Raw genomic sequence first — 16,545 nt, 5'->3', positions numbered from 1 at the left:
TACCTTTTCAGGAGGACCCCCTACATTAAGGCTGTCTGTATTAAGGCTGAATGTGAAGATCCCAGTACTTGAGGAAGGTGGTTGCTACCCATCAATATACCACCGAAATGCCAACTAGCCCTATGTAATGGTCGCAGGAACTACATTTTCCCGCGGTTTGGCATCATGGACATACACGCTTTATAGCGGTAGACGTAGTACACCCCCTTTCAGCCTGTGACAACACAGCAGATAAATGACTGTTTGAGTGACATTGTATATGTCGACATTTTTTTCAGCCATAATCTGGCTTAACACACAGCACTGTGCGACATTGTTTACATGGTTAGCCAAAATTAGGCTTAGCAAACAATATTCTGTGTGATATATATATTTTTTTTGTTGTAGCCATACTCAGGCTCTGGTTGGCGCATGTACTGTGCCATTTTCACGAAATTGTTTAATCTGAGCCTTTAGACAAGTAAGGGTCAGCTAGGGATAGTTTAAGTTTTATTAGCTATCTCGGAAAACTATTATGATTTAAAATGTATTCACTGTTTTGCTAACACCAAATCATTTTTTGTCAGTTCCCATATATTGGGTTCCCATGATTATTTCCTAGTGGGGTTGTACCCCTACTTCTGTGAACCTTTGCATAAATTCTGCTTGCATTGACTGTATATGAGATATATGATGGGTTATTTATAACGCGCTTAATACCCAGAGGTTTCTAAGCGCGGACCCAGGGATCGAACCTGTGTTGCTTCGTGTCATCTTGTTTCCAAGTCGAGCACGCTGCCACTGAGCTATCCTCCTCGGACCATGGACTAAATAGTCCTGTTCTTTTCTCTTTGTAAATTGCATTGTTTTTGTATGTTTTTCATGTTGTATGTACTTATTAAATTGACACATTGTCTTGTTACAAACTAACAATTAAAGCAAGTTTATAATTGTTTTATGCCAATGTACTCCCCCCCCCTTTTTTTTTTTTTTTTTTTGCTCATAAAGATTACTTTGACTGGTGAGAGACCAGTAAATTTTGAATTTGATGTAATCTATTCTTTAGGCTACCAGGAGAATAATACTGTTAGCTCCATAAATGATATTTTTTGACTTTGTATGTTCAGGCACACCCTTGTGTTTATAGATCTCGGATGACCCGCATTGCCTCATCCATCATAATAGTTTTATCTAAAGTTTGATTTTCAGCCAATGTAAGTTTGGGAAGTGCTACCGAATCCAGATATGTTATTTGGGCGAAAAGATCCGGCATATCAGATTTATATAGGTTGGAGTAAAATATATGAAATTGTGTGAGGATACCATTGGTTTGAGTGGTCGTCTCCCCAGAGGGTAGTTTAATGTGTTGTATAATCTGGCAGGCCACCCTTTGGCGAAGTTTAGCTGCCAGGAAACGATCCATCTTATTAGCGTTTATGTAATACCTCTGTTTAAGTAATAGAAGAGCTTTCTCTGCTTTCTTAGTGAGGTGGAGGTTTATCCTACCGTGCGCTGCGTGGAATATTTTCTGCATACCGGGACCTGTGTCAGTTTCCATCTTTTTCATAATGCATGATAATTCAGTTTCTAATTCCATTTCGAGGGACATAGGCTGATTGCGTCTTTTGGCATTTGCTGCTATAAAGACACCCCTTATGGCAGCTTTAAATGCTTCCCAGATAGTATTGAGCGGGATCTCCCCAGACTGATTTAGGTCTAAGTATTCTGTGATATGTGCTGCCACTTCCTCTCTGATGACATGGTCTTGAAGCAGAGTTTGCAGGAACTTCCAGGACCAAAACTGTGGTTTGGCAGTTGAGACATCTAATTGTACTGTAATTGGGGCATGATCCGAGAGGGTGATTGGCTATGTGGTTATTTGTGATATGATGCCCAGCAGTGGAGTGAAGGACCGAGCTTAATCAATGCGTGAAAAAGACATGTGAATAAGTGAGTAGAATGAGTAGCCTTTCTCCTCCCCCTTCAGGATGAGCCAGATATCAACTAAAGATTGATCTGCAAAAACACGTATCAGCCCGCTCAAGGGGAGGGGGAGGCCCAATGAGTCGCCCCACTCCTGTCCCATACCGGAGCCCATGTCAGGTTAAAGTCCCCCAATAGCAAAAGATCTCCATCCCTAAAAAGCTCTAGTAGGTTCATCACATGTTTCAAAAATCAAGCTTGGCCAGCGTTAGGGGCATATATTGTTGCCACTGTTAATTTGAATGCGAATATACTAAGAACCACGAAGCCATATCTGCCCTCCCTATGTGATTTAGTGCAGATTATTTGGAGGCCGCGACTATCTTTAACTGCAATCAATACCCCAGCGGTTTTGTTCGCAGTACATGCCTGTATTATTATAGGGTAGTGGCGTAGGCAGAGTTTGTTTCTATCTGTTTTACAGATGTGGGTTTCTTGAAGCGCCATCAAGTCAGGTTCATGCCGCCTTCCTGCATTTTTGTGGGGTGTTAAGTCCCCTAACATTCCACGTCAAACACTGGAAGTTTGAGTATGTATGAAGTGTTGCAAAATACAAGTGGGTATTGACGCATTGCTAACATAATGCTTTGATAACCATCTTACATTTGCTCTGCAGGTGAGATTCCCCTGCCCAACAAAATGACCCTCCTCTCCCCTGTGCTCCTGATAGCCCCTAAACATAACTACCATCAGGTGTATTCTCCGCCCAACTCCCTGTAACCCCACCTCCTCCCATAAGTTCCCAGGTGTGAAACACAGTTCCTAACATATTTCGGGACAATCTCACCCGACTGCAATCCACCTTTAAACCCAGGTAAAAGGGAAGTCCTAGTTCCCTCCATCTGTTACTAAAAGAACAGAAAGATTCTTCGATGTCGCATTCCTCTCAGTTTACTTCCTGTCAGAAAACTGCATGCTATGTTGATTCCGTCCTGAACAGTTGACATTTTGCTCTTCCCGATGATCTTTGTGTAAATATTGACTTTATGATGATGATTTCGGGATTGGGCCTCTAAACCGTGATCGCCAGTCATCTTTTGGAGGACCCCTTCGGTTTCTTTTGTGCCTGTCGCCGATAATTCCATTTGCCTGCCGTCGGTTTCTTGCTGCGTGTCGCTGCATTAGGTTGGATGTCGTCTGACTGGGCCCCCATAGTTTCTTCTTCCGACTGCAGCAAAGCCATGCCAGAATCTCTAGACATAATGCGCTGTTGCCTGCCATCCAGGGTGAAAAGTAGTCCAAAGGGAAATGTCCATCTATATCTTATACCCAGGGAATGGAGGATACTCACAATTTCATGCATTTCCCAGCGTTTTTGTAGAGTCACTCTGGAGAGGTCTTGATACAGCTGTATTTCCACCCCATTGTATGAGATTGAAGGTTTAGCTCTCGCCTTTTAAGTATTAGTTCCTTTTGAGGGTACAATGCGCATGCTCCTTAAACATCTCGAGGGCGGGTGCCAGGTTCCAATCTCTTTGGTCCTACCCTATGTACACGGTCTAGTGGAATGTCTATTGGCTCCTCTGCAACGTTTAGATAGGTGAATATCCCAAGTACCGCATCTTTTAACTTTGGTCTAAAATTGCTTCTGAAGGTTCCTGATCCTGATATTAGATCTGCGAAAGCGATTTTCAAGGTCCTCATATTAAAAATCAAGGTTATCTGTAATTCTAGATAGTTCTTCCAGAGCCACATCTGATTGCTTGCTCTCTTCTGTAAGTTAATGAATTGCTTGTTCATTCATATCCAACCTTTCCGCCAAGGAGGCGATTTCTTTGCTAACCTCCGCAAGTGAACTTCTGACATCGGAAGTAAATGTTGAAAATTGTAATAGAAAGTTAGAGGTGAACCTCTCGTGGAACTCTTGGAAGCTAGTGGTAAAATCTTCGTTGGATGCTGCCATGTTGGCGGTAGTATACTGCTGTTCTAAAGAGGGTTGCAGTTTAAATGTAGTTGTGACCTTTTGTTTTTTGCCTAAAGCTTTTCCAGTGATTTAAGTTGTTTCTCTTGGGAGTGTGACAGTCCGGTTTGGTTGTGTTTCTTCCTATTGCCAGACATGTGATTTGCGTAGACAATTTCCTTACCTTTTGACAGCGGCACAGATACCCTCATGCTGGATCCCGTTTTAAATTATATTCTGTCTGAAATATATGGAAGCGTGAATGTGTTACTTCCAGTTTGCTTGCAGGCATTGCCCTATACGCATTACCCTGTTCCAGTGGAATTGGCGTTAGCCCTTATAAATGAAACTGTGCCTTTTCCGGGTTTTTTGTGCCAGACACGCTTCCTGCTGCTCCTTAGCTCTTGCTATGCATATAAAAAGCCAAATGCCAGCAGATAGAGTAAGTTTGAGTATTAGATATAAAAGTGCCCACGTTGTTGTGGTTGTTCCCGCAAAGTAGCGGGTGTCCGTGAGCCCCCTCCCTCCACAGACCTTACGCTCAGACACGGCCGTGTGGTTCGGGCTCCCCGGTCGCTCTAAGCGGCCGGGAACGCCCACTTTATTTATAGTGCACACGGCGGTGTGCAACATCCAGCGTTCTATACTGGCCGGAGGTTTGGACGATGATCCCGCCAGTATGGGTAGCAGTGGTTTATGATCTGTAACCACTGTCACGGGTCGTCCCAGGACGTAGAGTTGAAAATGGGGCCAGCCCCACAGCACCGCCAGAGCCTCCCGCTCGATTTGGGAGTACCGTTGTTCAGTCTCTGACAGCGCTTTGCTGGCATGCGCGATGGTGCAAACTTCTTGGTTAGTGTCTATCTGCGTCAGATCTGCCCCCACGCCAAACGGACTAACGTCTACCACTATCTCGGACTCCAGAGCGGGATCGAAAAACGCCATTATGTTTTCTGCTGTGAGAGCTCCTTTAATGTCATCAAAGGCCGCCTGCTCGACTGGTCCCCACTGCCAGGCCATGTCCTTTTTGGTGAGGGTCCTGAGGGGCTCCGATCTTGATGCTAAATTCCTGATGAAACAGCCACAGTATGTGACCATCCCGAGGAAATTCCTCACTTCCGAGATGTTCTCAGGCGCCCGGGCCCTCCATGATGTCCTTGACCTTGCGCGGATCAGCAGATACCCCACACGCCCTGAAGACAAACCCAAAGAACTCGATGGTAGCCATTAGGAACTCGCACTTATCTCGGTGCAGGGTCAAACCCAACAACTGGAGGCATTTGAAGGTTTTAGCCAGCCTAGCAAGGTGTTCCGACTCCAATTTAGCAAACACCAGAATGTCATCACTGATGTTTAGTATGCCGTCTAGGTCTGCGAGCACCCCACGGATGATATTCTGAAATACTTCGGCCGCTGATGACACTCCAAAGCTCAGCTTTTTGTATCTGTAGAGGCCCCGGTGGGTGGTGAAAGTTGATTCGGGGTGTAGCATGATGGTATCCTGCACGGAGGTCCAGTTTCGAGAAGAACCGGGCACCCTGTAGTTCTGGAATGATGTCATCAATTGTGGGCGTCAGGTGTTGCTCCCTCTTAATGGCCTTGTTGGACAGGCGCATGTCCACACAGATGTGAACAGAGACAAGTTGTTTCGGCTTCCGGGCTACTACAATAGAAGACACCCATAGTCACTGGCCTTCCACCTTCTCGATTTTGTCCAACCTGACCAAATTGTCCAGCTCCTTGTCCACCAGTTCTCTTAGGTGAAATGGGACACGTCAGTGATTGAGGGCAATAGACTGAACGGAGTCACCGGCTCCTCAGCCATTCGCCCAATCCACTCAAAGAGAGCTGCATATTTCTCCAGGAGTACCCGAGTGTCATCAACCTATACAGAATACGCGAAGGTGACAATGCCCAATGCCTCTGCCGCTGCACAACTCAGCAAGGTGTTGCTGCTGACTGGAGTCACGTAGAACCGGGCCCTAATTGCTGACCCACCATGTTTTACGTCTGCAATGAACGCTCTGCCAAGCGGGATGGGATCCGAACCTCCAAAGGTGAATATGCAAGCCTTGGGCGTGGTCAGGCTGGGCGGACACACCATGGCGTTGTAGTGCTCTTGTGCCATGACATTCACCAAGGCACCAGTGTCCACCAGAACGGGAACAGAGGAGTCGTTCATAAGCACCTGGCATTGAGGTTGTCTCCTTGTCTTCGCCCTCGACACTCCCACGCTGGAGACAAAGAAAACATTTTCTTCCTCCTCCTCCTCTTCCTCTTCCTCAGCTGGATTGCCATCGGCCTGATCAACTTGAGCAACATTGGATGGGCACTGCTGCTGGAAAATCCCAGGCCTCGAGGGACCACCACGGGGGTAGTGGCTCTACACATTCTTGCATAGTGGTCGGAACCCCCACACCTGCCACACGTCTTACCCACTGCTGGGCACTCCGCAGGATGGGGTAGATCATACCCACACTTGGAGCATGAGTTGACTGGGGCTGACCCCTTCTCTCGTTAACTCATCCCCCAGCGTCTGGCTCCTCTGTCACGTCCCACCGCACAGACATCTTCTGTTTTGCTGGGGCGCACCCCAGCCTCCACGTGGGACGCACGCAGATCGGAAACCTCCTGGCACCGCCTCAGCTCCAGGATACGTGGAAGGGTGATGCCGGGCTCCCTCAGGACTTGTCTCAATTTGCCAGATGTGCACGCCTGGATCAGCTGGTTCCTGATCATAGTCTCTGGGTCAACCCATGCACAAGGCACAGCTAGTCTTCTCAACCTCCAGTAGAAAGTGTCTAATGTCTCATCATCTTTCTGACGTGCTGCCCCCATGAGGAACCTCTCATAGTCTGCATTTGCAAGGGGGAGAAAGTAGTCATGGAGAGCGTCTTGGGCCGCAGCATAGGTTACATCACATGGTTGAAGAGACAAAAATACCTTGTGCACCACCGGCCCCGCACAGTACAGCAGGGTGGCCAGCTTGCCGTCATCATTAGTCTCCATCTTGGCCCTGAAATACATTTCCCGTCTATCCATCCACATTTTCCAGCGTGGCCCCAGGCTTGAAGGTGCACCTGAGATATCAAACTCAGGCATTGGTTGTAGCGCACCTGGGGGTCTTGTTCCTGGTTGTTGTTGTGCAGCCATTGGAGGGGGCTGCGCTGGAGGTAGGACTGGCGGCTGTGCTTGAGGTAGAGCAGGTAATGCAGGAAGCTGCGCTGGAGGCTGAACAGCCACTGCAGGCGATTGTACTGGAGTTTGAGCCAGCAATGCAGGGGGCTGCGCTGGGGGTTGGACTGGTGCTTGGTTGGTTTGCGCCTGAGGCTGACCTTGATCTACTTGCTGCTGAGGCACCGCCTTTCAATCACCATCCATGGCACTGAGCGCACGAGCACCCTTGTCTTGGCACACAAAGGCCGCAACTCATGCCCCTTCTCTTGCAGGCTGGGTGGAAGTCACCAACCTCTCGACCAGCTGAATCCCAGAACGTCCACTCTATGTTGCCAGGAGGATGTCACCACCAAATGCACAGTGTTAGTTTCACCCCAATGTGGGAGAGAGTCCCAAAAAATGAGTCAGGTGGGCCCAGAGTCTATCCCACAAGCTTAGCAGGCCTCCACTGGATCCACCATTCACTCTGTGAAAACACGACAAAAATAAGCAAAATTCTCATCAAAACCACATCATATGGTAAAAGCAGCCTTCCGCTGCTAAGCGTTCCAAAAATTGGCCCTGGATGGCCTCTAATTACTTCAGGATTGAAGCTGCGACCTTACTAGGCCCGGTCACAAAATGGCCACTGACTGCGTGGTCTGCACCCTCCCCTTCGGCATCTTCGGACGGTGAAGATGTTGTAAACATTTTTTAAATCACCGCTGATATCACTGCCACGCCCCGGGATGCAGTCCCGCTTCGTCGCCACTGATGTGGTTGTTCCCACACAGTAGCGTGTGTCCGTAAACCCCCTCCTTCCACAGACCTCACGCAGACACGTCTGTGTGGTTCGGGCTCCACGGTCGCTCTAAGTGGCCGGGAATGCCACCTTTATTTATACTGCACGCGGCGCAGTGCAACGTCACTCTGCCATGTGCGTGCAGCCCTTAAAGGGGCAACATCACACATATGCTACTTTGAGCTGGAGACTGCTGTTTCCACATACCCATAGGAGGAGTATGTTGATACTGTACATTGAACGGGTCTCTTATACAGTGGGGCGTTTCCTTGCTACCATGCTGTTACTGTGCCATTATTTCTTAATTCCTGTTTAATATACGGGCTAAGTGCAATGCATACAGCTGATGGGGCAGTGTGATGGTTATTACGCTTAGCGTGCATGTTGCCCATTAAAAGGAGATTCCCATTAATCTTGCCTGCTGCTCAACGTTACTTCTTGGGAGTCCTTTGCTTCCAAGTTCATGACAGGTTCCTCAGTTAAGCGAGTTCTCTGCTACTTTGAAGTCTAGGCACAGTGGATAGGGCGGGGCGTTGCCAGCTGATTGGGGAATTGCAGGCGGGTTCTGATTCCGCTATGCAGCTGCGGCTTCGTTCAAAGCTGTTTAATAAACCCGGGCTTGCGGGAGGTTGCGGTTTTGTATGCCTTGTCCTCCCGGAGGTCTGGGAGCTGGGCTGCTTATTTTCCAGGAAAGGGGCAGGAACGAGCAGGTGACGGAGCGTGTGTTCACACGCATGCTCTAAGCGGTGGTCATCTTGGAATCGCATTTTATATCATTTTAGAGTACATATTCAAGACTTTATTTTGTGATGTCAACTTTAATCTTCAGACTACAAGCTTCCAAACTTTCAAAGCCTATTTTTTATTATATATGCTTTTAAGTGCATAATAATCTGAAAATATCACCTTTACCTTTTGTGATCTATTCATTTGGGGATTGATTGAATTTTAAATGTACACCAAGAGTGGCAATCCTAGTAAGTACTTTGTTTAAAATGAATCGCTTGGTGCAACCCATTTTAAAAATGAATGTTGAATTATATGATGGCAATCATGAACAATGTGGAAGAATATCATGATTAAACAATGAATACATTAAGAACATGTATGGGCTGTAAGGAAATCAGATTTTCATAAAAATCATTTAGTTAATTCCAAGAATTGAGTCCTGTGTTCACAGTATCCATTGTAAAAAAAATGTGCTTCAATTCTCTGTCACCTCCTCCTCCATCCTGTGCAGTATGTTCCAATCCAAAGAAACTAAGCGATCTGCACCCACTCTTTGCTATTGATCACTCCAGTGGGTTGATGGTGGATACCTTAAAATCTCTATTTCTGATGTTTTGCAGGAATTTGAGGTTTCTAATTGCACTCCCCACATGTTGCATCAAGCGAATAATGGATGACAAAATAACAACTTCTGTATGAGAGCTCATAAATTGCTTTATAATACCTGTTGAATTATCTGAAATGTTGACCACAGATATTTTATTCCATGCAAAGTTGCATAGCTTGTATTTATTACAACTAAACAATAATTTTGTTTTTCTGGACACTTTGTTATATTTCTTTGGGTAGACATATTTATTTATTTATGCATTTACCTAGCGCACCTAACCCTGAGGTTCTAGGCACAGTTCTTGAATATTACAGTGATGTTGCAATGAACCAAGACATTACATTGCAATACAGTTACATGTTAGTTGACAAGCCAGCATGTATATGGCTTGGTCGAAATAGTTGTTTGATATTTTTAGCTCTGGCGAATATTACATTGGGTCGTGTATCTTGGAAATTAGGTTTTCATCCATCAGCCTACATTTCAATACTTACTGAGCAATTTTCTAACAATTATGTTATGCGGATTATATTATGTTATGAACCAAAGAGTGCCACATTTCAGTGTTAACTTTATAGATTTGAGAAGTTCCTTGACCTGTATCAATCCCTTGTAAAGCAACTTGTCATGGCAACTGCCATTTTTAAATGTAGCAATCATGTTTTGTTTTTTTAACATATAACTCAGATTGGTTATTGTAGTTGCTTAGAAACTTCCATTTAGGGCTGTTATTAATTACACTATTCAGGTGTTCACTATGAACATGCAAGATTGAATTTGCTTCTGTCGGTTTACGGTACAGCCTACTTTTGAGTTTGTTGTTTCTAAAAATATCTCCATATCCAAGTTGCACTGCTGTTATATGCAGGAGTAAATCTAAATTAATTTGAATTCATTTGACTATCATATACGCTCGAAATGGCCTATACGGCAATGCCCGAACCAATGTGGGCCAGTTTTTTGGTCAAAGTGGGCCCCTTTGTTGGGGCCAATGTGGGACAGTTTTATGAATTACTTCACTATGCGGCTAGTAGTTTTGTCCATTGTTGCTGGATAGATAGTCTTTAAATTTGCATTACATGTTATAGCCCGCCCCCGCCAAAAAAAAAACGTGAGTACTATTCAAATAGTCTGTTACAAAATGAATAAATTGCCTTTTGCAACTGTGGGCCACTTTTTCATTGGTGCAGGAGACAATTGTATGTCCCAGTCCGATCCTGCTATGATATATTTCTATAGTTATGGCTGCACTGCTTATAGTCTGTGTGTGTGCTCATGTTTGTTACATGAGCACACACACAATAATATAGACAACACATTTTGTATGACAAAGTCATGTTATACCAAGTAGCGTATTGCTTTGGCACGGCTCCGACCTACTCCATAATTAAACGTTTACTTACTGGATTGTTAATTGCATTATCTGTGTACTGACTACCAAGTATAGTGTAAGGCCACGATCACATACGCCAATGCATCTGTTACAACTGCTTTGCTATACTAATTTGTGTATATTTCCTGCAATGCAATGCCGTTACTGTTTCAATTAGATCTCTACATTAATCTGGGCATACCTCCTCTAAGGTTGGGCCCTCTTTATGTAGCCACTAGCACCTTTACATGAGTATGGTATTTATGTCTAAGTGAAACCTTGCTAACCCCTACGATACCAGATTCGCTCTAACTGCCACCTGCCACACGACCCTCGTTCTCTTGTATTGAGATTGCTCAACCTACTTGCCCTATATTTTAACTCTGTATATACAGCTAGTGACCCTTTCACGCCTCTGTACTGACTCCTTTCGTTCGCCTACTGTAACATAGTATTGAGCCAACAACATAGTGATCACTTAGGGACACCGCGCCCCTTTCAAATACTTCCTTTATGGAAGTAAGTCTACTTTAGGTTATCAAAGTAGCCGTGGTCGCAAACCCATTACTGCTAGCTTAATCCATCCTTTGTGTCACTAGTAACTAAGTCTCTTTCCTTTAACAAAACACACACCCTAACATGTACCTCCCAGGGAGCCTACCGCTATTCCTCACTATTGCGAAAATGAGTGCGTGCCTAGTGATCACACCGGTAAACTACGACCACCACATCACCCAAAACTTCACTGTGGCCCTACTGCCTATTCATACAAATAACCCACAGCCAATAAAATTCATTACGCAAGAACCTCTACTGAACGCCCAACCGTGCACCACCACCTACAGGAATGCAAGACTCCGCTCGAGACTAGACAAACTTTATGCATCATTAGCCAGAACCCTTGCCACCACTAACAAAAGATCCAACTATAACCCTGTTATTCCCATTACCAAAATAAAAGGCCAGCCTATACTCACTGCCCCCAACCACTCCACCCCCAAAACCCAAAATGCAACACGCTCTCCACTATCAGCTTCAGCCAACAATAATCTCAAAGGCGCTCTAATAAATGCGAGATCCATGGTCGCTCATGCAACAGAGATAGCAGACATCATCCACCTAGAACATCTCAATTTCCTAGCGGTTTTGTTCCTGCCTAACAAAATCTAACACACCGTAATCCAACTGTGTCTGTTGTATCGTTGCCTAGCGACTAACGTGCTGTCTCCTAACGAGCCTTGGACCTTGATTTCTCAGTACAACGGATAGGTTGACGTCGCCTGAACCTGGCAATTTCCATCCTGTCTGAGAGTTTTCACTGTCAATTACTTATCCTGCTATCGCGGGCGGTTGTCCGCCCAGGAACCAACCACAGCACTTTCATTTTTTGCTCTTCTGCACTGGTCCACCATTTAGACATCGCAGGCGGAAGTCCTGCCTCTTTTCGTGCGTGTTGACATCACGCGCACACACTGTAAACTTCCGGAAGTCCTAACTCGAAATTTCGCGGTGTTGCTGGTACTTGCCGCAAGCTTCGCTGCCAGCCGCCGAAGTGTAGAAGCGGTAGCGGCGGGAGCCGGGCGAGAGGTATGTGCTGCCCAGGCCCTCCTTGTCCGCAGTCTTGTATAAACCGGCCCTGCTGTCTCATGTTTGAATATCCCACACTCCACCGAAGGCTTACTAGGGAGACCAAGGCAGCCTATCAGTACGTCCAAAGCTTACGCGTTGCAGCCTGTGTCAGGTCAAACTCACAGTACAACATCAAAATACACAAAGGCTGGCATCTACGCATTCAGCAGGTCTCTTTCCTGCTCACTTGCATACCAGAGATCCCAGCGATTTATGCATCTGTGTGTTCGTCGTCATTTCGCTACACAGAACCTCCATTCGGCACTCTACCCATTGCTCGTTTAGTCACTCTTCCCCTTTAATCACTCTTCTCACTGTGTCATTTGTCTGGAATGTATCGATTTGCACCATAGCACTCACTCCTTGCACCTCTTCGCATTCAGTCACTTTTAGATTTCTCTATCAGCTGCTTTGCAGACCTGCTGTACGTGACAGATTACTCACAAATGCCCGTTGAACGCGGTATGCAAATAACTCTTTCAAGTGTCCTTGTAGACCTCAAAGGGCCGAGAGTCCTGCAAACATTATTTTAATGTACAAACACGGTGCGTATATTGTGTTGTATCAGTCTTGTGTACGGCGGTATGCATAGTAGGTATTACGGAATATAAAACATCTTAACCCCTGGGGGAAATCTAGATTGACAACAGGCAAGGTATGAAAACACTTTCTTACGAAATACGCCGTATACGTAAAGGGTGCACAATGACAAATTGTGCTAGACCGTTTAGCTTCGTCTACATAATAAGTAAAGTTAACAACTTGATTCCTCGGGTACAAGTTGATTTGGCTTCAGATGAAGCAAAGCAATCGAGGAGTTTTGCAAATAAGGTTATGAAGCATCCAGTCCGCAAAAGTCATTTCGTTTGTGCAACCGAGTTGTAAAACCGTATTGTCCATGAATGAAAACCAGTTATTGCCCAAGGACTGCCAAATGATTTGAAATGTACTATTTTTGTGCTCGTGAAAACCTTCATATAATATGTTGCAACCTGAGAAATTGGAGGGTGGGAGATGACAGCCACGTTGTTTGCAAAATGTTGCTGTCCATTCCCACCCCAGGTTAATGATACACGCTTCTACTTCTTAAAATGTGGTGGTTCCTTTTTGCAGTCCTTTAATAATTTATGAAAAATCAATGGTGACCAAACATGACTACAGAACCATTTGTCTGTAATTGCTTTTACCTTTTCGTTCGTCTCTTCAGAACCTTCCACGCCTAGACACAAACTCGTCAGAGTTTGATTTTAACCTGTCTGCATTTTGAAACGGCTAAAACACTACTGCATAATATTAGTTATTAAAATACACCTGGTTATTTCAGATATATAAAAATGATCAACGGAGCTCCTGTTCTAGCCACGCTTTATCAGAGTACATTTAACCTTTTAAATGACTTGTTTCCTCCCTCATTCATACAGTGTTATATATATATAAAGGCATGAAACAACGCAAACGAAAAAATATATACACTTAAGAACAGGGGTTACCATTTCAAGTTGCAAGCTACTAGCGAAGCATTAAACGTCACTTGCTTCCTCAGTTCTAAAGATTCCTGTAGCACACACGTTCTTACTCTCTCATAGCCAATGTAAAGCGACTTTTACCCTGAGGCACTTTTAATAAATAGAACTCACGTTTTTCCTTTTCCCCTTTCAATGTCCTCTTATCCCTTTTGTAGCAGCATTAACTTACAAAACCGAGTTTTCCAAGTATCTCTCAAGAAAATGGTATTCTTGCTATCACCTTATTGACTTCTGTCATTCATTGAGCAGGTAGACCATTTATGTGGCCTTCATAATTCCAGACTCCTGTATTGTTTTGTTAATTTTGCAGTGCAGGGGTGTTCTTTCTTTATTTAAAGGGAATTACAGTATATGTCATGAATTTTTGTACAAAGTACATCACAACTTACGCCAAAAGGCAACTTGTCGCTAAAAAGAGTTCCTGAGCAGAACCTAGCAATGAGACATGAATTATCAAAATAACAGGGCTTTAAAGAAGCGGCAAAACTGCAGATGATCAACAGTAGATTGATGAGCCAAGTGGAATGGCTTTCCAAAGTTTGGCAGCTGCCACTGACAAAGCCGGCCACCAATCCGGACATATCAATATCTAGGGACATAAATAAGAAATCGATCCCTAGAATGAAGAAGACGAAGGGGCACATTGAGCTGTAGATATTCGGCCCCCACACCATGAGATGCCCTGTGGACCAAGCACAAGGATTTAAAATGCACATGCTTGGCCACAGGGAGCCATTGAAGAGCTGACCGAATCGGAGCTATGTGATCCCTAAATGTAGTACATACCAGTGGCCAGCCTAGCTGCCGAATTCTAAAGGATCGGCCAGCGCTGGATCAAAAAAGGCGGGTTGCGCAAAGTACAGGGAGTAGCAGTAGTCAATGCGACTTAATACTAAGGCTGCGACTACAGGGGCACGAAGAGGCTGAGGGAGAAACCATAAGATCTTTCTCAAAATCTTCACCTGGAAATGACCTGACAGGCAGACTATGTCGATATGAGCTGACGCAGAAAGTTTAACACCCACGTTTTTAATTGTGAGAACAGGAAGAGGGCCAAAAAGAAGAGGTCCACAAGAGGATAATGAGACAGGATCCACCACCATCCCCTCCCACTTGCCCCATTCAATTTGTGCCAATTATCGCTCCTCCAGCTCCCCACGGCAACCAGGCAGTCCCTTAACTGACCTGCATTATCTTGATGAGCCAGGTCAAGACGCGCTATGATCTGGGCATCATGTGTGTATTAATAACAGTGGAAACCGTGGGAGCGAATGAGCGCAACAGGGGGCTGAATGTAGATATTGAACAGAGTGGGGGAAAGGCCAGTAGAATGTGTAATGGTGATTCTTTCATTTCATGATTGCATCCGCAAGTGTCTTCTGGGTTTTGCTTCCTCCTCTTCAGTACTTATTCCTATATGTAGGAGGTTATTGCACATTCCGCAGAACATTCTACAGTGCTCGAAATTGAGATTTAATAAGCAGTAGCTAAAAGCGGCTCCAGCGTATTGGACATCACCCAGTAGGCAGGAGCTACCTAGGTAGAACCAGGAGCTAGTACACTGTGCACTGCAAGTCAACCTTGCTCATGAGATGCAAACACAAAATTGTTTCCATAATTTACGGCCCATTCTGCTTTAAAGGTCCCCTTAGGTGTGTTTCTTAGTCACCTTTATTCATATACCCAAGCATACACGCTTAATATCTCATGCATATGTTTGTATGGCGTCAGTAGGCCTACTGAGTCAAAAGTAGTTTCAGGTAATTGATGGTTTCAAGCTAACCAGTCTCTCTTCAGCTGGAAGCAGGAGCTAACTAGCTCCCAACACCACCAAACCCTGTTCTGATCTTTAAGGAACACAGATATGGGGCCTCATTCCGACCCTGGCGTTAACCTGGTTGACGCCGTTATCTTTCAGACTCCGCCATGGTGAATGGCGGAATTACCGCCCCATTCCAAGGTTGGCGAGGTCGGTAATTCCCCATTCACCAAGGGCCCTTCCCCATTCCCATTTTTGCCCCATAGGGCTCATTGGGAATGGGGAAGGCGCTAATTACGGCACCGTAAATTACGGTGCCATTATTAGCTCCTAGGTCCCTTTGCGGGTTGGTTTTTTAACACCTGCAAAAAGCAGGCGTTAAGTACCAACCCGCAAAGGGAACTCGGAATAGGGCGGTTTATAGGCACCGGTCTCGTTAACGGTGACCGTTAACCCTTACCGCCCTACTCGGAATGACCCCCATGGTCTTTTTTGTGGCTAAAAGTTAGGGATCCGATTTCATTTCGCCTTAGCCTTCAAAATTGGTTATTTTCCTTAACGCTGCAACGGGTTAATAATTTTACTGTCTGCCTCAACCTATCTCTCATGCTGAGAGGCAAAATCATTTTCTTCAATTCCAGCGCTTTGGATGCCAATGTAAAAATCTTTAGTTTGTCCCTGTTCGTTTTTATAGGCTGGTGAGTTCATTTAGATCAGTTGTTTGATCTCTGATTGTGCTTATTTATTTATTTCATTTGTATAGCGCGCACAAGCCCTCAGGCATCAGGGCGCTCTGGAGAACTGGTTACATGAGGCCATTGGGCACAATAGGTGGTTACAGTGTTACATTGTTGCATATAGTCATAAAAGTATATCCAATGCATTCAAGTGAACATACGGTCATATTGATACAACGGCCCAGAAGCGTGGGATGCCAGTCAGGCAGGTTAATTGAAGAACCAGGTTTTAAGGGCTTTGCGGAAATTGAGTGGTAGGGAGTTCCATTGCTTAGCTGCAATAAATGGGAAGCTTGAGCCCCCTGCTTTGGAACGTTTAAATGTCGGTTGAACTAGTCTTTGTGTGTAATATGTTCGGAATGG

The 16,545-nt window shown here is 45.1% G+C and overlaps 1 protein-coding gene across 4 annotated transcripts in view; it reads left to right on the top strand.

Moving 5' to 3' along the window:
* The first annotated feature begins 11,995 nt into the window (after positions 1 to 11,995).
* Positions 11,996 to 16,545, top strand: part of ARB2A (ARB2 cotranscriptional regulator A) — a 2,893,216-nt gene continuing 2,888,666 nt past the window's right edge. The window contains exon 1 of one of the 4 annotated variants that reach the window (XM_069627633.1): positions 11,996 to 12,118. The gene's annotated coding sequence lies outside the window, so the exon portion shown is untranslated. The remainder of the gene's footprint in view (positions 12,119 to 16,545) is intronic. The other 3 variants (XM_069627631.1, XM_069627632.1, XM_069627634.1) reach the window with 3 other exon arrangements.

This window comes from Ambystoma mexicanum, chromosome 6p (assembly GCF_040938575.1).
Source record: "Ambystoma mexicanum isolate Mex_15411 chromosome 6p, UKY_AmexF1_1, whole genome shotgun sequence".
Classification (NCBI taxonomy): Eukaryota; Metazoa; Chordata; class Amphibia; order Caudata; family Ambystomatidae; genus Ambystoma; species Ambystoma mexicanum.
The sequence above is the reverse complement of the archived record's forward strand: the minus strand, read 5'-3'. Positions and strand labels throughout refer to the sequence as shown.